The sequence below is a fragment of the Pyrgilauda ruficollis genome, unplaced genomic scaffold, assembly GCF_017590135.1.
Source record: "Pyrgilauda ruficollis isolate IOZ18807 unplaced genomic scaffold, ASM1759013v1 scaffold73, whole genome shotgun sequence".
NCBI lineage: Eukaryota > Metazoa > Chordata > Aves > Passeriformes > Passeridae > Pyrgilauda > Pyrgilauda ruficollis.
The window spans coordinates 3,555,647-3,582,133 of record NW_024529155.1 but is presented as its reverse complement, the minus strand read 5'-3'; the positions used below and the strand labels follow the sequence as shown (position 1 = coordinate 3,582,133).

Genomic DNA, 26,487 nt, shown 5'->3' with positions numbered 1-26,487 from the left:
CACCAGGAGACCAAGCTGAAAACCCACTTTGCCAGTGTGCTTGCAGCCTCTGTTCCAGCTCTGTATGAGCATTTCTGTAGAGTGCTCAGGACAAAAAAGTTTCCACAGGTGACCAGTAGCTGTTGGGTGGGTCTGCTTCTAATGGCAATTTAAAAAAAAAAATAAAGCCACTCTTCACAGAGTGAATTTCAGCTTCGTGCTGATGGCCTACATAAAGTTTAAGCCCCACTCAAATCACTTCATATAGCCCCCAGCTTTTTTCTGTCTGTCATGTACCATAAGCTGCTACTGTAGAAGCCACTGGAAGAAATAATGGGTACAAAGAAAAATTAACGCTTCTGGGACTGCAGATTATTTTGATCACAGACTTTATTTAGTCATTCTTCTACTATCTTTTCTTACAATATCCTTTAATTTGTAAAATATGCATCTAGACATGCTATTGTCCAAAAATTAGGCCTTGATGAAATGGGAATTGTGATGCCATTGTTTGGAAAAGTGAGTGAGAAGTTGGGAGATTCTTTTTCACTCAGCCTTGGGTATGAGAGTAAAAGCCTCTTCAAGTTTCCTCCTCTTTCTGTGCCTCAGCACCTCCCCCTGTAAGTTGGAGATGAATCTGGTGTTGCCTGTGAGATTTCTGGTGTGAGAAACAGCTGATGTCTGAATAAACCACGTACAGCCAACACACAGCACAGAACACTGCTCTGGGAAGGGAGAGTTGCTCAGAATGCAGAGTCTGCAGAATTTGAGGGGTCCAGTGCTGCCCTTGCACAAGGGGCATCTTGTACTCTACATCTGGGGTGTAGCTGTTGTAGGCCTTGACTGCCTTTGAATGGAGGCTTTTTCTCATAGCTTTGGGAGGCCTTGCCTCCCAAAATTCACTGGTATTCCTTACCAAATTGGAAAGGTTATGTATTGCTTGCCATGAGGTTCTTTCATCACCACTATCTTGTAAATTAATCATTCTGTTTTATGCACTGATAAATAATAGGAGAGACTAACAGACTCAGCATCTGCATCAATATACCTGAAGTCAAAGTCCAGGTCAGATCGGAACAGCTTGGGAGAAGGATGCTGTGAAATTGCCTGGTCTCTTATCCTTGCAGTTTAGGATTCTGCTGTGCAAGTAATTAAAATCTGGTATGTTGATAGCATTTTAAGATTATATGGGGAGGTTAGGTAGATCATTGCATAAAAAATCCAAAAAAAAACCCAATCCCCCCAAACCTTTACAGAATACTAAACAATGACCATGAAGAGTAGAACTTACAAATCATAACATTTTATGTGCTTCCTGCAGAGCAGAAAGCTGGGAGGCAACTTTTAAAAATAAAGACATAAGCATATTTTACATGTTTTGTTTGCTGGATTTTTTTCTCTCTCTGAAAATTCTATTCTTTTTATCCTACTGCTTGCCTAAATGTAATTGAGTTTAGGATTCCTTTCTTTTTGCAGCAGCCTCTCCTCTGTTTGCGCTAGGAGCTTGGCTTCTGGGAGCCAGGAGGCAGGTTTGTCCACGCTGGCACTGTGGCACTGCAGTGGCAGGAGCAGCAGATGTCTGGGTCACTCTGTGTCCAGTGTCCATTCCCCAGGAGCGTGTCCGTGCCCCAGACACACACGGGGTGCTCAGCAAGGAGCAGCTGAGTGCACAGAGCCACGCTGGTTCCACCGTGTGGACAGCTCCAGCAGGCCAGGGTGTTTCAGAAACACCAGAAAAGCTGTTTGGGTTTAGTATTTCCCTGCATTTTTAATAAATGTGCTGTGAAAACCAAGTCCTGCAGGTGCTTATGCATAGGATTGACCTGTGCACCCACATGTAATCCTGGACTGGGACTCTCTGTGTCCTCCTTCCATGTCCTCTCCCCTCCCCAGCACATCCCATCTCCCCTCATCCCCAGTCATTTGGTGCTGACTGGCAAACCAGTGCTTTGAACCAAAGGTAGGAATACAGGAGTCCTTCAGCCAGACTTCTCTGAAATGTCTCCTAGTATTCCTCTGCCCAGTTTGGCAGCTTTATAGTCTGATTTTTAATGGCTCTGAAAATCTTTGGGTGAGTGCTGCTGGGCCCCTAAGTTGTGGTGCTGGTGTTCATTTTGGTGTCTCCAGCTGGCTCAGAGTGTTTTTGTTAGCGATTGGTCCTGGACTCTCATTTCCACTTCCAGGCCCAGCTGCATATGGATGTCCTGAGCACCAGGGTTGTGCAAGCTGGCTGGGGCAGGCAATTCCACTCCCTTGTTTGCAGTATCAGTTGAGATCAAATGGGAGAAATTAATGTGATAAAGCTAAACAGAAAAAGAGAAGGTGTAGATGTTCCAATATGGACTGTGGAGTTGGGCAGGGTTTGTAGCTATCCACATCAAGTGGGTGCTCTGGGCTTTTTTCATGCTCTTTGAATGAGACTTCCGAACTTCTATGTTTGGTTTTTTGGGTTTTCCCCACTCTTTCTTCACCATTTAGGTCAGTTGACATCCAGTCTTTCCAACATTGCTGGTAGGCAAAGCTGTGTTTGCAGGCATTGTTTTGCTCCTGCACCTCCTGTGTGGTGGGTGCCTGCCTTTGACTGATAGGCGGATCAGAGGAAGGCAGAAGAAGCTCCCTGTTGTCCTCAGTGAAAGGTGCACCCCAAGGGATGAGCAGGTTTCAGCAGCCTGAAGCAAAGGCCTGGGAGCCCCTGGTGCCATAGCCACTAACATGTTTTCAATGCACTTTTTGAGAAACAGATGTGTCAATTGCTGCAAAAGGAGTTCATTGTCAGAGATAATGAGAGTTGCATGTACGTGAGAGATCTTAGTTAGGAAGAAAATCAATGGTAAAACAATGTTTCAATCTATAGTCTCAGTAAGTCATTTACTTTCGAAATCTAGTTCTGCTCAGAGGTGAAATCATTTCCATTCAGGTTTTGTTGAATCACGGTATTAGAGTCGTAAGTCAGTGTTGGGAAGGTTTTCTTTTGTTTGTGCAAGAAGCCCTTCCAATAACTCCTCAAACTCCTCACAGCTGTTTTCTTTGTGTCTGATTTTAAAAAATGGAATTTTTTATAAGATACATTTGAATTTTATTTTGCAATTGGTAAAAGGCTCCTCTTTAGCATAGAATATACACATTGCGGACTATTTAGCTGGAAGCCAATTTTTCTTTTGAGCATATATTTTATGAATAACTTACTAGTATCACTTATTCTTATTGTAGATATACTGCTGTAAATAATGTGATGACTTGTATGACTTGTACCTCTGTAGGAGTTTTGCAAAGACTAACACCATGAGACATTAAACCTCTCCCTAAAATACATGAAAATAAAGAAATAGCATAAAAATTTTTCTTTGAGAAACAGAGACAGAGAAAAAAAAATAAAGACAGCTGGGTGAAACATGTTTCTGTTGATTTGAGAATTCATGTTTTATTTTGTCTAGCGATCAATATGCATTGTTTTATTTTTAGAAAATAAAAATACATCATCTGATTTCCAGTTTGAACAAACAGAAGACCTATGTTTCCATATTCCACACGGTTTCATTTTGCACTCTGATTTTAATTTTGCATTCATGTGTCCCGTTTTCGATACAAACTTCAGTGTTGAAATCCACTGCTTTTGTAAATTTTCTTTTAAAAAGAGAAAGATACTAATTTCAGTTCAGATGTGTAAAGCAACAGCCGTGCCTCCGTGGCTGCTCCTGGTGAAGGAAGAAGCATGGTACCTTCTGGAATGGCAGCATCAGACCCTGAGTAGTTGACTCTGCAGTGGCCCTGTGCTGGACTGCTGGGCAGGCTCATCTTCAACAGCACATGGTGCTCTCCCATTCACTGTACCTCTGTTTAATTTGTCTCATCTGTGGCACAGACTGCTCTGAAGAACTCGAGCTTCAGATGAAAATGTAGTTCCCAGGCAGAAAGGAACTGCAGTAAAAGTAGTTGTACTACTAGTTTGTCCTATGATTAATAGCAAGACTTGCTTAGAAGTTAGTCTTTGATTTCCTCTGTTTAATTGTAGCCCTAAGTGAAATGGGTTTTTGATTTATAGAAAATGCAAAATTAGGTACAGAAAGTTTTAAATTACAGTAACAGTAAAAAATTTCCCACAATAATCATCCCATATTGTTTCAATTCAAAAGAGCTAGGGCTTGATTTGTGTGGGAAAGAATCCATAGCAGTCAAGTTCCACATTTGAAACTGGGGAGAGGGGAGGATCAATTACCCTCTTTTGAGAGTATAAAAATATGCCTGAATTTCACTATGTAATGCTTTTATCATATATTCCTTCTTTGGAAGGGTGTGTGTTGATTAATTAATTTAGAATAGCTCTTTTCTTGCATGGATACCCTGTAAAAGCAAGTAGAAAAATTGTGTTCAAACATACAAGAACATCAGTTAAAAAAGCAAAAGCTTTAGGTACAGCAATGGCTTTGTAATCATGATGGAAAACTGATGTATTCTGTTTTATAATATTTGCATTATGCAGATTGGCTCAATAAACTGTGAAAGCTCTAACATAGTTCAATAACAATAGCTTTAATAATAGTAGTTTAATTCCTAAGCTACTTTTTGGAAGTTCTGCATGGCTGATCTCACTTTTGCTGCACCATATTTGTGTTGACTTTTTCTTTCATTAGACCGCAATGCCTATGTGTGTTTGCATCACTAATCCTAGATGTTGAGGTTCTGGATAGTTAAAATACATTCAGTAACATTGAAGCTATTCTGGAGTAAATGACGTTGCTTTAACGGATGAGACCAAATTCTGCTCAATTTACAGGGATGAATGCTGAAGAACACTGATCTGACCCATGCAAGTTTGCATGCGAGTTCCTGAGAATAGGAGTTTTGGCACTTTTTTTTTTTTTTTTTGTTTTTTTTTTTTTTTTTTTTTTTTTTTGTTTTGTTTTTTTTTTTTTGTTTTTTTTTTTTGTTTACACAACACAGTTTAAAATAATTCTGAAAATAATAATGCAGTTGTTATTCTGTTGGTCAGCTTGGTGGTTTTTAAAATCCTGCTTCACAGTCTCCCCTCACATATAGTTTTATTTGGAGCACACTGAGTTTACAGTTTGAATGTAAAGTGCTGCTTCTATTCCATTTGATTTGGCATGACTAAGATGTAAAATCTAAACATAAAGCATAGTATTGATCCATTTATAAGCATTTTCAAATTGTACTGCACTTCTTGGATAATTTATTGTTGTAGGATTTTAAAGTCAGGTGAGCTCTGCATTTGTGCTATAGCCTGACAGTTTAATCAAGATACAAATTTAGAAACAAATCAGCACTGTCTTTTATATAGTGCCTCTAAATCCACGGTAATTTGTACCAGACCTCAGTAACAGGAAAGGATCGCCGTTTCATGCTACCAATACCAGTGGGTGTTGCTCCCCAGCTGCATCTTATAAGGGAAGATGCAAGAGAAATTAAAGGATCCCCACATGCATTTTTCTGTAATGTACCTTTTGCAGAGTACGAGGCTGATGGAAAATTCCCTTGAATTCAGTCTGTGAGCCGGCTGTAAATAGTGCCATATGTTCTGCACGCTTTAACTCCTACCTTTTGAGAGCACTGGGCAGTTTTCAAGTCAGCTTTCTTTACTTTGTAGTTTTGGAACGTTTTAAAAAACGTAAGCGCTTGTACTCTGCAAACTCAGAGCAGGGAGGGGAGAGCTCAAGTGCTGCTGGTGCCTACCCTGGCTGCCTCGGGACTCGCCCAGAGGCCTGTTTCGGGGAGCTCTGCTATGCCAGGACGTCCCTTGCAGCATGAGCTCGTCCCTGCACGCTCAGCTCCAGTGTATCCGAGCTATAGGCTGAGGCTGTGTGCACTGGCAGCACAGATGGAGTGTGCTCTCATTAGGACTGTTTGTTGCCTGTTGGAACACACAGCATATTTCTGCCGTGGCATCAACAGTTTCTAAGAACTGAGGTCAAAATAAACAGGTTGCAGTTGGATTCAGGAACAGTCTGGGAAACAACTTAAAATTCCCTGCTTCGGCATAACCATATTCCTAGATAGGTGGGTAAAAAGGCGTTCTCAAAGCAAGGGCTCATCTGAATTGATGCTTAGTGTATGCAGACCAGTGTGGAGTTGCAGAGGCACAGCCAGTAAATTTTCTACAGATATTGGCACAGATATTGGCAAAATTTATCTTATTTTAAATAAATGAGCAAATTTAAGCCCAGCACTCCCACGCTGTTTCTCCTGGTCTTTGTAGTGCTTGAGCAAAGTGAAAGTGATGCCCCCCTGCCCGTTTGGAAGGTGCCTGTTCTCACCAGGCCTCAGCCTCCTGTGCAGGCGCGGATGTTGCCGAAGGCCCTGGCGTGTGCGGGCTCTGTGCGGGAGCAGGGCTGGGGCTCTGGCAAGCCTCCTGGAAGCTGCTTGGAGTTGCTACTGCCCCAAACTCCCCACTCCACCCCACCCTTTCCCTGGGGATTAGTGCTTCCTCAGCAGAACCCGCACCTGAGCTGCCTCGTTGCAAACCCGCAGGTCCTGCTCCGGCCCTTGGAGGGGCATTGCTCTCTGCGGAGCTGCTGCAGCACGCCCGAGGTCTGAGCCCGTGGATTCAGCGTGGATTCAGCAGCCAGGCGCAGCAGATCGCTGGGAAAAGGGAGTAGTGCGGTGTGTGATGGCAAGATTCACCAGTGCCTCTTCCACAGCTGGTAAGTATTCACAGGATCAGCCCATGCACACACTCACGGTCTGGGTGACAGCCTGGCCCCACAGGCATGAGTGAGTTTTAACCAGCGATATCAGTGAATGCAGGGTTTAATTTGTAGCCTGCAAAATTTTATGAAACAGGACAAATATTTGTGATGATTTTGGCTTGAGCAAAGATGTAAATAGATTTGCTTCCTGACAGAATCAGCAACAGTCACTTGTAAGGGTTTGCTCATATTAACCTGGTCACAGTTCATTGCAGCCAGAGGAACTATCCTGTTTGTTGAGCTGCAAACACACAAAGGTGCAGCAATCTGCTAGATTTTAGAAAATGTTCTCATGGGTTTAGTTAGAAAATGTTCTCATGGGATTTGGGGGTTTTTGGGCAGGGAGGGTTAAATCTAACTCTAGTTTTGGTGGTTAAAATGTAAAAAAATGTAATTTTTTTCATTTTCAGAAATGAAACATTATTGAGCTGTATGGTATGCATAACAGTAAATGGCTAATACAGATATGTGTAGTGGAGTAATGAAAAGATGTGTCATAATAATTACAAAAATTTTGAGGACTGATATGGAAAGATGTGTATAATTCTCTAAAAGAAAGGGTAAAAAAGAAAGCCTTCCCATATTCTTTCCTGCTACCAGTTTACTGCTGTTACCATTCTTACTTCCCATGGCACGAGGCATTCAGTGGTCTGTATTACAGCCACATAATAATATTATCATCCCTTACTTTCCTACAGTGACAGGGAAGCAGCACTCCTAGAATACCGTGTTTATAGGATGATCTTACTGTCTCCACGAGGTTTTCTTGGTTCTTGCTGCTGTTCTCCATATGCTTCTACACACAGTTTGTGTGTAACAATGTGCCTTTCCATCCTTGACCCTGGCAGGTCTTGTGCAGCCTCATTCATCCTGACCCACCACCTCTACCCTGCTCACAGACAGCTGCTGAGTCTCAAGCTCTTCACTGACTGTGAATGCAGTTGGGAACACTCTCCTCCCCCCCACTTTTAAGTTGGCTCTCAAAGCCCATCGCAGATGGTCTGTACCTCATACATAATAAAGATTTTTTTTTTCTTCTGAGGCGGGTTTGTGTGAATGTGAGAGGCAGACAGTCTGGCAAGCTTAGACCTGTGTTTTTATATTTTTTTTCTAAGTGAGCCTTGAGGGATTTGTTTGCCATAATTTGAAACCCCTTAATAGCTTATGGAGCTCAGTAATATCTTGGTTCCAGAGGCTGGAACCTGATTTGTCCATTTGATATTTTCTAAGGGGAAGTTATACACACTGGCAAAATGGAGTTAGGGCCCAGCTGGACAAGACAAAGAAATTAAGCAGAAGCATTCCAGGAACTAAAGCAGTTGCTTTAGGCAGGTGGTCTTCTAATAACAGTATGGTAGGTTTGTGCTAACTGTGTGTGTGAGTTGCTTTGGGGTTGCCTATAATAGCTGGGTATTTCAAACTACTTGTAATACTTGTTTGAGTGAGTTACCTCTGTCCTATTTTCAGACTCGAGCAGTAAAGTCTGTGTACCAAAATGTCCCCAGGACCTCATGTAAGAGCCTAAGGAGCATTTTCAAATGTCAGATAATTTGGGTTCTAGGTAGCTCAACACTGCTGCTTCTTAGTTCCCTAGTGTATGGTTGTATTGGTGGTGTTATGCTCAGCATTCCAGTAGCCATAAAAACAGGTCCATGTGTGGAAATCTTCTTCATGGGCCAGGCTGCCAGTTTGTTCTGGGTTTCTGTTCTGCATGGAAGCTGCCATAGGCTCTTCCTGATCTCTGCACTATGCTTTGGGAGCTGAAAATGTAGAACATATGCAGGAGGAAATTAATGGAAATACATTTATACCTGCAATTTCAGCAGTGGTTTTGACCTCAGTGAGAAAAGATATGTCAAGGTGAGATACGGAATTGTATGTTTTGAAAGATAAGGGAAAAATGTCCTAAACTAAATTGGATTTTGTTCATGATGAGGAAAAAATTAACAGGTATTTCACTCCTCTGTTGTGGATGTTAAATGCTCCGTGTGTGTGTGTGTTGTTACTCATTCTATAGAACAATAAGGCCCAAAACCAACCTGTGAGCTGTAGAATATTTGCTGAAATATTTTGGAGTTCAATTGTCTAAAGCTCTTGGCGGGAAAAAGTCCCACAAGTGTCAGATAAGACACTTTTCCAGGGCCTGAAGGGTGTCAAGAGTAAGGGTCTCTGAGAAGTGAACAGAGCAAATAAAATTTTTTGAGAAGAGATGAGATCCAGAGAACATTCCAGTTAGGCAGCAGGGGTCAGCAGCACAGGGCAGTCCTAGGCTCATCCTTCAGAGTGGAAGGACCTTGGGAGCCTCTAGTCCAGCCTCCTGCTCAAAGCTTGGCCAGCTGAGACCAGGTGGTTCAAGGTTTTGTTCAGTTAGGTAATGAAAGCCTCTGGGTATGGAGATTGCACACCCTCTCTGTGCAGCCCCTTCCACTGCTTGACTGACTTCATGGCTGAACGGTTTTCCATTGTTTCTAACCTGAACCTTTTGTATTTCAAATTCTGTCTGTTGTCCCTTTTCTCCCACCACACCCCACTGTGAATAACCTGGCTCTGGCTTCTCCTAGCCTCCTGTTGGGTGTGGAGGGACTGTCACCAAAGCCTGCTCAGGTCCCTTAGCCCCTTCTCACGGGGCTGATGGTCATCGTGGGGGTTCCTGTCACTCCGCCTACACTGCAGCATTGCAGGCTGAGGAGTGGCACAGGAGCCTCTCAGGACAGTGCTGGGGCTGACCCATGCTGTCCCATGGGATGCTGGCACCAGGACAGGCAGAGTGGCTCCCTGTGAGCCACATCACTCTTGTCCAGCCCCTTTAAGGGGTGTGGGTGTTTCTGCTGACCATCTGCTGGAGGCAGTGCCAGGAGCTGATGCTGTTGGCTGGCCTTGGCTTTCACAGCAGATTCCTGGGTTAATAGTGTGGCATTACTAATTTCAGGTATTAATATAGAAAAATATTAGCTTGGATTTGAAAATCATGCCATAGTTTAAATGCTAGAAAATGTTAGAGCACTGTAGAGTTTCTTTGCAGAGTGGTTTTTGAGCTGCTGAGATACAGGTTTTAAGCATAAAACACGACAGTTAGATATACTTAGTCTCAAAAATTGTTAGGTGTCATGTAATTGCATAACTGCAGAACCCAAGGCTTTAAGAACAATACTGAGTATCGTGAAATTGTGATTTGATTTTAAAATAAAGCAACATCTATAGGATCAAGAGTCTGCTGCTTTTGTAAAGCAAATGTTCATCTAAGAGGGGTTTTTTCAAATAGTGAACCACATCTGTAAAGTTCTGAAATGATAGCTGCTATTATGTGCTCATCTGCTTAGCACAGTAATTAAAGTATACATTAATGCTGTGAGACACGTGTTTAGAAGTATGGATTGAAATTAATCACCGTGCCCCTACAGAAATTGCTTGATGAGTCCAACAGCATATGTGTTGCTATAGAAAGCTGTGAGTTAGTGGATTGTACATGGGTACAGTTACATTTAGTATTTCATAAGTTTTATTAAATATAAATACAAAAATGCATTCAATTTTATTAAAGCTACTGAGTGGTGTTATTTACATATTTTTCCAGTGTCGGACAAGCATTTTTACAGGTAAAACTTGCACTGTAATAACCACTAAAGATGCAACTGTCAAACTGCTCAAATACTGCTCAAAGTGTCTTTGAGGTGTCTGCAAGTATTGTGTGAGCAGGGCAGGAGGAATTCCTGCCTCTGTGAGGTGTGGCTCACCCAGGGCCAGCCTGACGCATCCGCAGCGGGTCCCTCGTGGAGCACCAGGTGCAGGATGGGTTTGTGCCAAGCTGAGCTGTGTGGAGGAGGCCCTTGGCTGCTGAGAGAGAGTGAAAATTCTGCATCCACTGATGAGTTTTATCTTAGATTTAAGCTTGCAATGTTAATTCCACCTCCAGCTTCCTGGACATAGTTGTCCTGAGAAAGTCTCCAGTGAGTTTACAGCCTGTGCAATTAACAAGTGAAGTGTCACCTCAGCCTCTACCATGGTTACTGTGCCTGCCAGAAAAACTTGGTGATAAATATTCCACGAGAGGCTTGAGAGGCAGTGGTGTCAGCCCTACACTGGCCAATTCACCAGGTCAGGTTTGCCCTGTTACTTTACAGGCTACGTGAGGCAGAAGTGGAAGAGCAGGCGTGGGTCCTTCCCGCAGCGCTGAAATGCACGTGGTGTGCAGCTTAAAGCCCTGCTTCTGTCCTGCTGCCCAGTGCAGGGAACTGCTCTGCTTCCCCAGCCCGTGTAGGGAGCAGCTGGAGAGCTGCTGCTTTTCCCGGTGGCACAGGGCAGTGTCCCAGCAAAGAGCACCACTCCGTGCAGTGCCACTGTGAAGCCCATGGATTGAGAGAGAGAAGCAGCCAGCAGCGGGTTGAGGACACAAAAAGAACAGAATCCTCGTCTGGGGAATTGTTTGAGATCCACCGCCCTTGTGAACTTAAAATGTGTGCACAAAAAATGTCTTGTTCTTCCCTGCTTGCAACTCCAACATACAACCCAGTTTAAAAAATGGTTGTGTTTGCAAAACTCTGACTTCTGTACTCTCACTGGTCTACGTACCTCTTTGTGTGTTCAAGATCTAAATGCAGTGTGCAGGCAGCCTTTCTCTTGCAGCTAATATTGATATCCTGCCCCAGAGTTACAAAAGCAGAGAAAAGAAAACCCTTTCAGACATTTACTGCTTCAGTTGATACATATTTGCCTGGTTTTGGGTGGTGAAAGTTGTTATTTTTATTATTTTTGCAGCATATCAGCCTGGATGTAGTCACCCTGTCAGGAGTGTAAAATTTACAGCAGAAATTATTTTAATGCTGGAAAAGCTCTTACTCATCTGAACCGTCATTCAAAATGCACAGTGAAAGTCTCCAAGCAGAAGTTTTCCATCCCACTGTCTGCAGGACTCCTGCAGGTCTTCTGATGCTTAAGGTAAGATTAAAAATAAAAAGAACAAACAACTTAGTTGCAAAGTAGAAGCTGGTGCAAAGCATGAAGGTATAATTCTAGAGCATAGAGGATCCTCTTTGTGCAATGGAGCACATGGCATTGTTAGAAAATTTCAGTGCAATATTTGTTTAAATAATCAAAGCAAAAAGAACAATAAGCCCAAGTTTACTACCAGAATTAAATACATATAAATGTATATATGTATATATAGAGAAATTGCTTAGTATTAAAAATTAAAAGGAAGTATTACGTTTTCTTTATTATTTTGAAAATATGTGTCAAAATACAGAAGTGTTTAACTATGAAAATAAGTGGTAGTATAAGCAGGGAAAGTAGGAACCACTGAATAGGACAATGTATTTTGTTTTGCTTAGCTCCTGAGAAATATCTGCAATATAGAAATATCTGCAATATAGAAATAGCTGCATAACCTGTGTACAGGTTATGCCATTGTTTGTACTTAGAGATTTTGGTTTCTGTTTTGTAGTGGTGTCCATTACATTTAGTGAATTAAACTCTTCCAGTGTATTTCCTTATTTCTCTGTCAGTGTAGCACAGGCAGCTTGGGGTGTCATCAGGATCCCTTCTCCATGACTGTAGTCATAGGATTTTATATAAAGAGCATTTTCCAGAGGATATCAGTGTGTTCTCTTACACGACTTTTTTTTCTTTGGTTTGTTTTAGGTCATATATATAACTAAGATACATTCCAGAAACTTTGTTTTCTAAATGTGTGTTGGGCACAGTTGTTAATGTTGCATTAAGGTGTTCACATTCAGGGCAATATAAAATGCTGCTTATGATAAATGAAAAATAATGGAATGCTCACTTTATAGCCCTAGGAGTTTGGCCTGGGCCTACAAACAGACATTATTTTTCATTTGTTTATAGACAGACAAGTTTATAATTAGGACAGTAATGGGCATAAGCATTCTTGCAGCCTTTGTAGCTCATCTTTCTTGTAAGCATCAAAGAGAATATTTGTGGTAGAACGCACAGTAATAAGTGTGGGGGAATCAACAGCTTGCAGATTCATTTATTTATTTATTGGAGCTGGTTATCCCCTATCCTCCCATCATCTGTGCCTCTGCAATAAAGGCAAAGCATGCCTATTTTCTCTCATTGCTATCACTCCAAATGCTGTAGATAAGAACGATAGCTGGACACAAGTACCACACTGTGCATCCCAGAACACCAGAGGTATTAATGAACACAAGCAAAGACTTGTGTAACCATTACATCAGTGTCCTATTTCTGGAAATGACTACTGTAAATTACCATTTGGCTGAGGAATCCATCGTGCTGATCTGGAGCCTGCATGGCCCAACTGTGGATTACATCAAGCACATGAAAAAGCTGCCCAGGAATCCTGGCACAGAATGATGTTATTTCGTTTTGCATAGGAAACCTGTGCGTTCATGCATACATGTGTATAAATATGTAAAGTGGTTTGGATTGCCTGTGTCTGTGTCTGTGTCTGTGTCTGTGGCAGATCTTTTAACTTCAAGGGTTATACATCTTTTATGTCAGCTCTGAGGCAGCTGAGATGAGCTGAAATGTCAGTCTTGGGGGATCACTGGTGTGTGAGAGTTGCCACAACACAGTTTCTCTAAGAGCCCATAGAGAGGCTATGATTTGATTCCTCTCACAGCTTGGTCCAAACCAGCTTGTGTTTATTGGCTGTGAAGCCCATTTATGTCTGCATCACCTGGGGACAGCAGTTTGGGGCTGTGTATCTGATGAAAAGGTACTTGGGGGTCAGGAGTTTTGAGGCCTTTAATAATTATCTAGAGGGATGACTTCTATTGAGGAAATGTTACCAGTTTGATGATTTTTGTCATGGTTTATGTCTTTAGTTAGTGCCAGCAGTGTTAAAAAGCTGAGATATTTGTGTCCATATATTTTACGCTGAATTTAAAATACAAATATCTCATCATAAGAAACTTCTTTTTAAAAATGGAGAGAAAGAAAAAATACCAGTCTGGTTAAGAGGTGGTTGTTCTTGTTAAGAAAAGAGTGAGTTATTACTGCTACCTCTGACGTATCTAAGTCTAGTAATACACATATCTCTTTAGGACTAGACCTCAGAATAAATTGCAACATCAGAAACGAAATTAAAAGCTTCTAAAACTTGATCCTCATGTATTTTTAAGGAAGTGGTCTATTCCAAGAATTCTAGTGTATGAAGTCTTGTTAAGATTAAAGTCTCTGGAGGCTGAAGTTCATTTTTTGAGGAAGAAACCCATTTAACAATAAAATCAGGTAATGCCAAATGATATTGTCACAAATAATTAAAATAAATTTGTATTCAGAACATCATCAGTGTATACAATAAATAATAGCTGAGAGGAAAGGCTGACCCCACACTTGTTAAATTGCTTGAAAGTTAATTTCGATGTGTTCAGGTGAAGGAAGGTTTGGTTGTGTGGGATTTTTTTTCCCCTCAGCTGCAGTTTTCTTTGTAATTCCACAAGAAATGGAATAATTTGGGCTTGTCAGACCCACCTGAGAAAAGCAGATGCCCTTGTACACAAGTGATCTTCACTTAGCTGGTGAGCAATGAATACAGAGAATGGACAGTGCAGTTGCTCCAATATTAAATTGCTCTTGTGAGCCTTTCAAGCTGGATTTCTTTCCAGCCCACAGGAAATGACTGATAATCCTTTTTTCTTTTTTTTTTTCCCCAGAGAAGGAATGTGCTGCAGTAGAAATACAGTATGTAACATAAAGATTAATATATATCCTTAAGTTAGATAATTGCAAATGTGTTGACTTTCTCCAACTGAAATGAGAGTAGTGAAACAAGGGAAGTTAATTGTGGGAGAGCCTCGTTGCCTCTTGTCATTGTTTTCTCTTCCTTAGAATATTGCCAAACTTAAAATATTTGAAGTGAACTTTCAGTGCTGAGTATGTTACTCAGATTTGCTGCCATAGGCAAGTTCAGTCATAACAGTTCACTTTTTCTTTGGCATCTTTTAATATTTGAGAACTTTGTGCTTTAACTATAACCTTTTTCTTCTCTAAAGAAAATCTTCATTTGTGCAGTCAGCTGGCTGATTCAATCTCCAGCTGAAGAATGATCACGAGATGAGTGTATGTTCAGTCCTGTTTCTGATGGGTTTTAAAAAGCGCCGACAGCTTTAGTTAAACACAGCAGTGGTTTTCAGTATGTGGCTCTTTGTACAGGATTCCTGTGCAGGAGGTCCTGTGAGAAAAAAGCTCTATCAGACATTGCAAAGAAAAGAAATTTTATTTTAAGATTTTAAGGAACAAAAAGATCTCGCAAGAAATAGCATAAGGGGATGCTTAAATTCGCTGGGTAACCAGGAGAAAGGTAGAACAGGAGTAATATTAATTTAGAGTATTTTGGGCAAGTCATGATCTTTCTCGAAGATTTTGGTATAAGTGATGTTCCTAATTTTTCTTAAATATAATATTTTTTTAAATTACCAAACAGGTTACCAAGTACTTTCATAGTCTTATAATATTATTTTTCAATTATTTTCCAATTTCAACTATTTCCAATAACTTGCTTGTATTAGTAATCAGTTAAAGCAAATTTGTAAATAAACAATGAGTAGCATATGTGAATTCTTATCCCTGGAAGCTCCATATGCAACGAAAGCAAAATGTAAGATAGGTATACATCAAATAAGTTGATATTCCTGTATTTAAAGCACCCAGAAGCATCATTTCTCTGTAGGTGATGAAATAAGATGGGTGGGTTTCCCCACCTGCTTTACAAACCCGCTCTGGATAGAAGGGGGGTTTCTGGAAATGCCTCTATCCTCATCAGGTATGGTGAGTGCCCACTCCTGGGCATCCCATGGCCAGCAGGTTGAAGTCCCAGGAGACATCCCACACACCCACATTGCTTGGAACTGGAACCAGTGCCTGTTAAACTGGCTGGGAAAAGGTGCTGCTTTTAACAGGAAAGTTTCAAGACGCCTCTGGTCTTTAATTTTTCCTTTACATTGAACCACAGGATCACAGGACCATGAAATGGGTTGGGTTGGAAGGGATCCTAAAGCCCATCCAGTTCCACTCCTTGCCTTGGGCAGGGACACCTTCCACTATCCCAGGTTGCTCCAAGCCCTGTCCAACCTGGCCTTGGACACTTCCAGGGATGGGGCAGCCACAGCTTCTCTGGGTAACCTGTGCCAGGGCCTCACCATCCTCACAGGGAAGAATTTCTTCCAAATATCCCATCTAACCCTGCTCTCTGTCAGTGTAAGCCATTCCCCCTTTTCCTGTCACTTCTCTCTTCACGTGGCCTGAGGTGGGGCTCAGTGGCTTTTAAGAAACCCAGTTCAGATGCTGAGTAAAACCTCACCTGTTCTGAGGTCATTGTCTCCCTTGTCTCACGGTTTCAAAGACTTCAGGCACTTCAGCCCAATGTGTCTCTCAGGGGATTGTAGCAATTCTTGAGACACATAGCAGGCTAGGAAAAGGTGGAATGCTAAAGGAAGGTATTGGAGCCCTTTTGCAGGAGTATCTGGTATTCTTTGATTAAACCTAGGCATGCGATACACTGGATATAATTCTTATATTTTATTGAAGGTTTTAATTTTTTTTTTTTATGGGAAGGAACTGCTTCTGCTCTGTGAAAACTCCAGAGTGCACACTGTTGTTGAAAAGTAAGTTTTTAAGGACATGTTGTTTTCAGTGTAAATGTGGAGCTGCTGGTCGCAGGCTCATAGACTACCTGAAATTCATAAGTTCATGCAGCACTACTACAAATACAGCTTATAGGATAGTAGTTTAAAGAAAGTGCAGTGTATCTTTCTCCCACTTCCAGATATGGTTTATCACCCTGACATGATCAATCAATACCATGTGACCACTCAGCTGTGTTTGGAAGAGCTTCCCAAATCACAGGCAAGTTTAGGGCTCCTGAGCTGGTTGATGTAATCAGGACTTGCATCTATAAAACTGGTTTCGTACAGCCTGGATTCAAGAAATTACCTGGCCTCTCTGCTCTTTTTTTTTTTTTTTTTTTTTTTTTTAATTTTTATTTCAGTATTATTGGACAAGGAAATAGTGTCCACAAAATTCAGATTTAGTAAACTGGCTACAATAAACGATCATTAAAAAAGGCGTGAAAGACTAAAGAATTCTAAGTGTATGTAGATTTAATTGTAATGGCTGTGCTATGTATTATTTTCAGACTCTGGAATGAGGCACAGGGGCTGACATAACTTGCTCTGAACATTCCCTGGATTAAAAATTCTTGCTGATTGTATTCTGTCATGAAATGGTTGGCATCCCAACAGTCGTGACAAGTGTATATGTTGGCAAGGAATTAAAAAGGGTGGTGCCTCTGAAGTTTAGCAGGAGATTTCCTGCTTGGGCATGGCAGGCAGTTGTAGCTGTTACAAATGCCATTCCCTTGTCTGCATTGCTGCTCATTTCTGAAACAAAGCAAGCTTGGGAATATGTTCCACTATGTAATAGGAACTGCTACATTTGGTTTTCTTTGAGTCTTCTCTGACACTGAAGTCTTCATGTGCCCACTTCTCTTTTCTTCTTGTTGTTTTGTTAATAAATCAAATCTGACTACAAAATCTCTCTGCCTCTAAACCACAGTAAGGGCTGCTTGAGAAAGCGTGAGCCTCCCAAATTTTTTACCCTCAAGAGGAAATAACTGATTTTTTCGTTTGTCTTTGATCCAGTCTCATCAATGCAATTTTCCTTCTTCAAACAATTGAGCCTGCAGTTCATTATAGTGCAAGACCGGAACCCTTCTATTACCTTATTTTTAGCAACAATTAAATCGAGCCTTAAAATTGAATTTGCAAAAAGAAAGGCCTGTGCCAGTCCCAAATCTTAGAACTCAGCTCTTAAAATTTGAATCTCAGCACTTTTCTCTCCTGGGTGTGTCACTTGGTGGTGTGGCTTGGTGGTATTTGTGGCCAAATTAAGCATACGGTGATCCCACAGAACAATTTAAATTCTGACATCCTCATTTTCAGAATTTCCACTTGCTCTAATAAAGCACTTTAAGGAGTTTTTGCTCCTTTGAAGTGTAGCCCTGTTGTGCTTGTGTCCATGACCTGCGCCTCTTTGGGTGTGGCACCGCCTGGATGTGCCACCTGTCCTGGGAATCCTTTCTGGCCTCCTCCAGCCCCGAGCTGAGGGTGCGGAGTCAGAGAGCACCAGGATGCCCCAGGCAGGTGTATCTGTGCTGGAGACTCAGTGGAGCTTCTCAGCCTGGGACAGTGAGGAGCTCCTGCCTTCCAAGCCCCATCCCAGCATCAAGGACACGGGGTGCTCTTCTCCTGTGGGGTTGAGCATCTTCCCAGAGCACAGCCTCTGACTATTTATCAGAGCTTATGTCCGTGATTAAAATGTAACTTCCCTTCAGCTTATGGAGCTTAGAAGCTCTTAGAGGCATGAATTAATGGAGAGACAGGTTGTGTCTGCTATGGAGTCAGGGAGCTGTGCTGCGGAAGAGAGAAGTTGTTCTGCCAGGTGATTTGTTAGGGTCAAGTATTGCCTCCAGAATTTTGCAAGCAAGAATGTTTATCTGCAGTTGGGACTGACTGACACCATCACTTCTTCGTAGGACACTTGCCATTACAGAATGTTGTAGTTTTCCTAAAGATGGCTGTTAGAAGTCTAGGAAAAGAAATTTGCTACTTTGGCAGGATGGAGGTGAGGAGATTTGGAGTGTCTGCCAAACATGTAAGAGCAAACTCCTGTCACAGTGACTGTGGGAGCCCAGCTGGAACTTAGAAAAAGGAGCATAGTTTGAAACACTGGTATTTTATTGTCATCGTACCCGACTAACATCCACATGTTATGAGTAGTAAAGCTCTCTGGATAATGAAGTGTGCTGCAAAATGTGGAGCCCTCATGTTATTTACCTAGCATAGTGTTCATGGAAGCATGGTTAGCATCAGGCAGGCTGAGAGATCCACAAAGAGAAAAAAATCTGATTAATGGCACCTAGAAGAGGGCAGAGTAACCCCCTGCAAGGAACCAGACCCCTCAGAATGCGAAACTGCCAGACCAAGATTTCAGGCCCATGTGGAAGAGCTGTGTCTGTGTATGAGCCTGACAAAGGGGATAAAAATGACAAGATGAAGGTACAGCTTTCTTACACTTTCACCAGACAAAATGAAAGAGCGAAATAAAATAGCCAGGAATTGAATACACAAACCCCCAAACAGCTGGGAAAAATATTTGAGGAAAATGTACAGGAGATAGCAGAGGGATACTTTTCTCTAAATCCCAAAAGCAAGAAGCAGAGAAGAGGATAGAAGCTTGCATTGTGTGGTGGAAAATTCTGGCATGCACATGTACATTAGAGACATAAAAGATCTCCTAATTAGAGACAGGATCATTTGTGGGACATGTGATTCCAGTTTACAGGAGAATTGCTGAGAAAAAAAAAAAACATCTAACCCTAAAGGAGTGAATCAAAGAATAAGAGCAGCTGAACTATCCAGGAAAAGGAGCAAAACAACAGCCACTTTTGCAGGACACAGCAGAGTCCAGGAGAGAGGGAAGAGAGGGATGAACCTGTGAGCAATGCACAAAAGTGAAGTAAGATTTGGGACTGGTGGGAAGGGAGCCACGAGGATTTATTTGGTTCAGCAGTGCGCAGTGGTGCTGTGTCTGGCTGAGCAGACTCTCCCCTCCTTGGCAGGGAGGCAGAAGGAAACCACAGGGCAGTGAGGTGGACAAAGCACCAAGGCTGTTCTGGAGCTCAGCGTGCCTGGAGGAAAATGGAATCAAAGAGCCAGCCTCCAGGGGTCTCTGGGTTAGCAATCTCTAGTTAGCCACCAAATGTTTGCATGGAAAACACAACTGTCAGAAAGAAAGTTGGGGTGATCCATTTGCATTTCCAAGAGAGGAGAAGGAGGAAGATGAGGTTTGAAAGAGGCACCAGGAAGTCAATCTGTCTGAGCGTGACCTGAATGTTACCCCAGTTTTTTGTGTTCCTCTACGCCGTTCTCTAAAGAAAAGCCAATTATATTTCAGAAGAATAGGGGCCTCTCATGTTGTTATTCATCATGTGGCACATGAAACACCAACACTAGCTCCGAAACTGTGAGTTAACCTTCTCCTTTCATCACGTATGGTCATGTCATCACTAGGCTGGTGACTGCTCAAAGCTGCCTGAAAGTGGTTGAGCCCCAGACAACTAAACTTTTATACATCAGTACAAAAGCAGCAAAGAAGATGAGAAGGAAAACTGATTGTCCCCAGGGACGAGCATAGTGGTTTGGGTAGTCCTGCTTAGAAAGTCACTTGTGGCTTTTATAATGAGGAACTTAAGGTTTGAATTTTCAGACTTATTAGCTGTACATTTGTTTGTTTTTTATTAACTTAATATACTACGTGCCACATTTTCCTTGGGGTATTGAGTCAAGTGATGGATTCATCCAGTTTAGCTCTAAATGCATGGGCTCTCTTTTTCATAAAACTTTGAAAAGATTTGGGTCTCATATTTCCTGAAGGATTTTATTTTATGCCTGTATATTTTGGTACAGCAGCTAATGTTTTCTGTCCTGTTTCTTTTCTGACGATATGTGCTTCTGGCTAATGTAGAGAGGGAATGTAGTTTTTGTTTGTTCTCTTTCTTGACCCGTGAGAATTAGAGTTGTCTTCTTCCATGAGCAGGCAGAGTTAAACCACTTTAGTCTACAAAAGAATCACTGGAAGTTTCCAATCCCCTCGCTCTCTGCTTCAATGGAAAGAAAAACAGGTTTTAAAAAGTCTGAGAAAGATATGGCTATTAAACTAATCCAGTATACTTCATCTAGCTGCTAAAAATCTTGACTCTTAACAGTGATTAAATATAATTGCATCAGTAAAGGTGGTGTAAAAAAACCCCTGGCTTTCATTAGAAGCTATCTTTAGGAAACCATGGTTCCTTGACTTAAGTTACGTGTAACATTGCTGTTTTATTTTGGGAGTACTTCAAAGGTTTCTTAAACACAGGGTTATGTAGAAAAAATAAATAAACCCCAGCAGAACAAATACACAATTCTGAAGTATTCTGTATTTCAATATATATGTCCAGTGCATGCTATTTATTATAAAAGAAAATTGGGCATAAAACTGAAAAAAATAGTGGATAAATATTGAACCATCTTAAAGATCTGATCAAATAGTAAAGATATTCCAAAGAAAAAAATAAATTAACAAACGACCTCATATGTGCAGGATGAAATTGTTATAGGATGGAATGGAAAGACTCCTAGTAATTTAAATTAAATTCTTTTTTTTTTTTTTTTTTTTTTTTTTCTTACTCTTCAGTTTGGAAGGGAATCTGTTCACTGTTTTAAGAGCTGAAAAACAATGTTGCTAAACTTTTTCTCTTATTTTCATAAATTTAAAATCTGAGCTGTGTCAGAGCCTTAACACTACACAATCTTTATAGAGAATTTAAAATTTCTCCAAGTTATGTCATCTGAAAAAGCTCTTCCTAGACAGTCAGATGTTAAAAAATTCAGCAGTTTTGGTATAATGCAGAACACCACATGCTGCTCTGTATCCTTGGGCTGAACTGGATATTTGCACTTTTGTGTTTGTTTTGTAGATTATGAAAAATTGTGTAAGCTGAAAGAGGACTGCAAAACCTCCTACGCTGAAATACTGAAAAATATAAAATAATCTAGTTCTTACATAGCTTTGTCATTGCCAATGTTAAATGTTACTGCAGGTGTTTACTGCAAGAACCTGAGTTACTGCAAAGACAAAAGTACAACAGTGAGCCTTGTTTTCTTAGAGAAATCATATACTCCCAATGTGTTTGAGGGGAATAATTGTCCATTTCTTTGTGGTCATTCAGGTGAAGGGATAATTCTGAAGCAGAGAATGCTGTTGATAATGTTTCCACTGGGGTACTCACTAAAAATGTATTTAGCTGTCTCCATAAACAAAGTATTAGCAAAGTTTAAGTCCAGATCATGACTGGCCCATGGTGAGATGCTGAACTAAATGCTGATGTGTCTTCTCCACATACTTTCTGCTTTTAAGTTATTAGAGATATTAAAACTATTTAAAAATGTTAATATTTTAATATTAGGACATTTAATGAAAAATTCCAAACATAGACATATACAGGTAGATATGCACTATACAAAAAAAGATAATGTGGATGATGAAAAATCAGCCCCTTCTGAATTCATTATTTCTATTCAGTATAACTATTTGCCTCTTATTTTGAGAATCCAAATGGGGAAAAATATTTTTATAATTTGTGTTTGGCATTTTGGCCCTTGTGCAGTTTTGATTCACAAGTTGAAATCCTGTTTCCATGGAAATTAGCTGAATTTTTGATGAGCTTTGAATTTCTCCCACAAATTAAGGCAACTGGGGAACATCATTTGGGCTTATTCTGTCCTTAATGTCAGCTGTAATATTTTCCCTTTTATTCCATGTGAATGGGAGCTGTATTTTGATGATGATTTAAGTCAAGATTCCCAAATATTACTGCAACAAGTTCTCTTTTATCAAGAGAAACGAGGGTATTTGATTACATGGAGTTACTTTTTGTGTGACAGACGTCCACAGCTTCCTCAGCAGGAGCAGCAGATCTGCCCCTGCCCCCCACCATAAACACCAGCAATCTGTGTAGCTTTTCTCTGATTGCTTTCAGAACAGCTGAAATAAAAATGAACACTACTTTTTAGGAAGTAAAAAAAAAAAAAAAAAAAAAAAAAACCTTAAAAAAAAGTCGAATAAAAAAAGACAATACTTTTTATGAAATAAAAAAAAAAAAAAAAAAAAAAAAAAAGCCTATAATATAAGCTTGATAGTAGCTTGAGAGGAGGAGTTAGGCTAAACTTATTTTATTAGAATAGTCAGGAGAAGTGAAACTCCAAGCACCAGCTCGTTTTCCTGGCTTGAACTCATAACTGGAAGAGGTGGATGGGGTAGGAATTGGCTGATATGGGCAGGGTGGGACAAGAATGCCATCGATTGCTAATCTGCAAATGTCTGTCCCAGGCCCTCGGATGGGAGGGTGGCAGTGAAAGCAGACCCTTCCCTGCACTGGAAATGCCAGGTGATGGACTTGAGCAATATTCACATTCTGAGTGTATTTCTGGTTTTCCTAATCTTTGATCCTGCCATTGAATCCGCGGGGGTGCAAAAATCCACCCACACAGATCCGATGTCAAAATCCTGGCCTTAATTATTTATGGTTTGCTTGGACAAATTACTGTTCTCTGTGCAATAACTACAGTTATTACCAGAAATACTGGACAATCTAAAACATACAGATATACATTATGTAGGTGTGAACATTTATTTTTTTATAAAGGTCATACCTTTGTTAATGTATTTTGGCTCTTAACTGAAATTCTAATTTCTGAGTCTTGCCCTGTGCTGCTTTTCACCTGACCTGACTGGCCTGGATATATGGCAATTAATTCTCAGAAAAAAGGAGTTCATAATATTTATAATCGGAAAGCCAGCCTATAGCAAAAAGAACATCCAGCTTTATACACCTTGCACCAAGATCCTACTGATTTGTTAAACTGCAGATGGACTGTACTGGTTTTCTGCACTGAAGAGGCACCCCCTTTTTAACTGTCTCTGGGCTCTATTCATTATTCCAACCATCTCAAGTTAGATCATTTTCATCTGCATATAAACAGAGAAGGAATCTCTTAGGAAGAAAACCCCTTTAAACAGGAACAGTAAATTTCACAAAAGAAAACTAAAATCAGAATTTCCCAGGAAAATCAGACATGCCAGAGCCACTGCAGAGCTTGGCAATGCCAGCCAGCACCATTCTTTAATTAAGTAAGGAAAACTTTGTGAGTTTTATGTGTTTCCCAAAGTCTTTCCTTCTTTTTATCTTACTTTTTCCTGAATTTTTAATCATAAGTTAATGCTGATATAATTGCTGATATAATGCTTACAAATAGGTTCCCAGCAGTTGAGTGTTGCTTTAAATTTGGATTTTTTTAATTTTGTTTTTTCCTTACTAGAACTATATATAAAAATATGCTCTCTTCAAAGTTCACAGGTAGGACGTGGCAGGCCTGGTCGTTTCACTTCTTGCATGTTGTTGGTTGGAAGTTAACTGAAAATCAGCAGAAGCTCCCAGGCAATTCCTGTGCCTGCTTAGAATTGTTCAAAACTGAGTTTTGTTTGAAGTTTAAAATCTGTACCCCATTTTTCAATGAGGTGCCAGCCAGGTTCTCTAAAACAGTTCCTAATCATTTGCTTTTGGTCTGATGAGAGAGTAGCACTAGTTTTGATTTTCAAGTTCATCTATGCTTTTAGATCCAAGATATCAGTGCAGTGTATTATGGATATGGATTGCAGTTCCAGTCTCAGAGTGTCTGAAGCAGTTCCTAGAGTCACAGGAAATATTTGTTTTACACATGTTATTATTGAAGAAAACCCAATGGCAATAAAACTATTCCAGAATGAAAAAAACTTTCTAGTAAAAATCAAGTTTGTGTGAGTGGCCTATCTGAAAATGCTAGAACCTCATGAAGCACAGCATATCTGTCTCACCAGGAGTAGTATGCTTGCTTTTCACTAAAGAGTGCAGTTTTCAAAAATTAAATACAGCATTAGCATTTTACAGGTTATTAAATAATGCAAAAGACCATTTCCAGCTGGGTACAGTTTGTATTTCCAAGCCAAGGTTGTATCTGGTGCTTCTTCAAAAAAAATGTTCTCAAGCTTTCAGAATTGCACCTTTCAGAGCTTTGGTTCTCTGCATTTGGTGTTGGAATGAATTGTTTCCTAAGCCTGAACTCAACCTCTTGAGGGGTTCCTCTGTCTCCTCCTGATTGAAAGAAATTGTAAGCTAAGGCTGAGGGTCCATGTAAGGCCTTTAGTGTTGAGAAGCCAGTTTCACAACAGGGAAGAGTTTTACATTTAATATATTTGTACAGTTTTGTTTGATATTTTTTTTTTTTTTTTTTTTTTTTTTTCCTGCAGAGTTACCAGATTCCAGCATGGCTTGTATGGATATTACGATTTTTTTTTAAAGATTGTGAGCTAAAGTTTAAAAATCATTGGTCATTCTGGAAATGACAATGTTAAAGAGCTAATCTAGAAAACTGGCTGATAGCCCTTTCAAAGGTTTCAAAGCATTCAGCTTTGTGCAGGAGATCCACCCATTAAAGTGTCTCAGGCTGGAATACAAAAGCCCAAACTTACCACCTTTCAGTCTTTGACCTACTTCAATTTTTATAAGAAATTGCTATAAATATCTACTTGCCAATTAATACAAAACAATATCTGGTAGTTTCCCACAGTAAAAAATTGTCTGCACAGATATATCCATATGGGAAGCATGGATGTGATACAAACAAGAACTGTGTTTCATCTTTCAAGCTACAATTAGACTGTGGCTTTTCAAAATCTGCAGATTTTCTCTGTAAATTAATCTTCCAGTGTCTTTTGTTGCTGTCTTTCAAGTTCTGTCGGCTTCCAGCTAGAAAGCTAATGATAAAGCATCAGAATTTCACCCTTTTAAAAGAAGAAAAGCAGGGTAGGCATCTGTAATAGTAGTGTAATGACACCAAATCTGCGCGTACAGTTTAGAATTATTTGCCTACATGCTCGTTCATTAGCACACAGATGTTTTCTTCAGTGCTTTATCTGTGTATGATGGTTTGCAGCACCAGTCTGGCATCATTAGACATCTAGCTGCCAGCATTTCAGAGATTTTTCCACAGAGCCATAAAATTGCACCTTCCTCATTGAATCTAAAATCCAGCCCACCTGTAATAACAGAGCAGTGGAACAGTGTGGATCTCTCCTGGATGTCTGCAGTGCAGTGAGCTGGGGTGGCTTGCCTTCACACTGGAGTAAAGGTCGTGTCCTAATGTTATGCCTTCCTGTTTAAAATGAATGGCTTGTAAATGTTTATCTCAGCTAGAAGTGAGAACGTGGTCTACATCTGTGCTCTCCAATTCCCCTTGGAGAAACCCTGTGCAGTGAAACAGCTGCATATCCCTTCACGTCCTTCTCTTGTGTTAAACATGTACATCTCTGGCTTCAGCTCTTTGCCAGGTTTCCCCCTGCTCATGTTTGGATTCCAGGTTGAAGCTTGAAGTAGTGTTGTCTGGATTTTTAGTGGGTTACATTGTTTTCTCCAGGAAAGAGCGAGCAAAAGGGAGTGCAGACGGACTCACAGTCCATGCAGTGTCATGCAGGATAGAGTTTCTTTGGTTCTGCCAATAGGTATTGCAGTGTAAAATGTCTGGAGGCTAGTTGGGGCTGCTTCTCTAGAGACAGGACCAAAGTATACAGTATACTGGCTTTCATTTTGCTGTTTTTGGGCAGTCAGGGCTGCTTTCCATTTCCTACAATGTTCCAATATAACCAAGACACATGTGCTCGGTAATGGAGGCCTCTGAGACCTGGGGCTTCTGTAAAAAGGAAAAGAGCAAAGTAGTATTTATACAGTATAATATTTTGATTCGCTAATGGGCTGTGAGGTGGGTGTTATCACGAACTACTGTGCGGCAAGAAAGGTTCCTAAAACACGTATCAGCTTGCTACATCTCCAAACCATTGCAGATAACACAGTGTTTAGTTTCTAATTAGACTTGTGTTGTGCTAATTCTCGTGAGCAGTGCAAGTGATTGACGTGCTGCATTTTAGTGGCAAGTAGCAGTGCAGCTGAGTGGAGCTCAGTGATGAAGCCAGCATCCAGCTGCTGAGGAAAGCACAGTGCTCCCAGAGACTGATTTGCAGGATGATCACACGCTGATTGGTGTGGCCTTGCTCCGAGGGGAAGGAGGAAATAAAGGCACATAGTCTTCAATTAGACTAATGATATTTTGGTCCTACAAGGATTAGGAAACATCTAACTGAAAATAAAAGTCCAATGTGTAATAGTTCACAAATCATGTATTTACTT

At 40.7% G+C, this 26,487-nt stretch overlaps 1 long non-coding RNA gene across 1 annotated transcript in view; it reads left to right on the top strand.

Moving 5' to 3' along the window:
• The window catches only part of LOC121363550, a 54,242-nt gene that overhangs the window by 8,405 nt on the left and 19,350 nt on the right, over positions 1–26,487 (top strand). The window contains exons 2-3 of the long non-coding RNA XR_005956723.1: positions 6,466–6,638; positions 11,439–11,618. This is a non-coding gene — a long non-coding RNA (uncharacterized LOC121363550). The remainder of the gene's footprint in view (positions 1–6,465; positions 6,639–11,438; positions 11,619–26,487) is intronic.